Source organism: Moschus berezovskii, chromosome 17 (genome assembly GCF_049115385.1).
Source record: "Moschus berezovskii isolate FMDL1 chromosome 17, NW_MosBer_1.0, whole genome shotgun sequence".
Taxonomy (NCBI): Eukaryota; Metazoa; Chordata; class Mammalia; order Artiodactyla; family Moschidae; genus Moschus; species Moschus berezovskii.
Window position 1 is genome coordinate 80,966,692 of NC_142476.1, and position 546 is coordinate 80,967,237.

General features: G+C 45.2%; 1 non-coding gene across 1 annotated transcript; it reads left to right on the top strand.

The window, feature by feature from the left end:
* LOC129551834 (U6 spliceosomal RNA) lies at window positions 1-107 on the top strand. The gene has a single exon (XR_008685148.2). It is a non-coding gene; the product is annotated as a U6 spliceosomal RNA (small nuclear RNA).
* The last annotated feature ends 439 nt before the right edge of the window (window positions 108-546 follow it).

Below are 546 nucleotides of genomic sequence, written 5' to 3' on the forward strand. Positions count from 1 at the left end.
GTGCTCGCTTCGGCAGCACATATACTAAAATTGGAACGATACAGAGAAGATTAGCTTGGCCCCTGCGCAAGGATGACACGCAAATTCGTGAAGCGTTCCATAAAAAAAAAAAAAAAAGAGAGAGATCTTAGGTCACTTAGAGTGCCAGTCCTTAAAAGCAACCCCATGAAGTAAACATCGCTGTGTTCATTTTTCACATGAGGGAACTAAGATTGGGATGTCTGACTCTCCCATGGAAACAGAGCGACTGAATGGTGGAGCAGCTCTTCAAGCCCTAGCCTGGACTCCCCTGGACTGCCATGCAGGAACGGTCCCCATAAACGCCCTTCTTCCACAAGAAAGATGTATGTATAAAGATATCCTTATTTTTATAATCTAGCCCAGCGGTTCACCAAGCACGATCTGGGAACCCCTGGGGGTGCTCAAGATCTTTTCATGGAGTCCGTGAGATCAAAACTATGTTGATAATAATGAGAAAACATTATTTGTCTTCTAACTCTCACTCCACTATGAGCCCACAGTGAAGTTCACCAGAGGCTGCCTGAC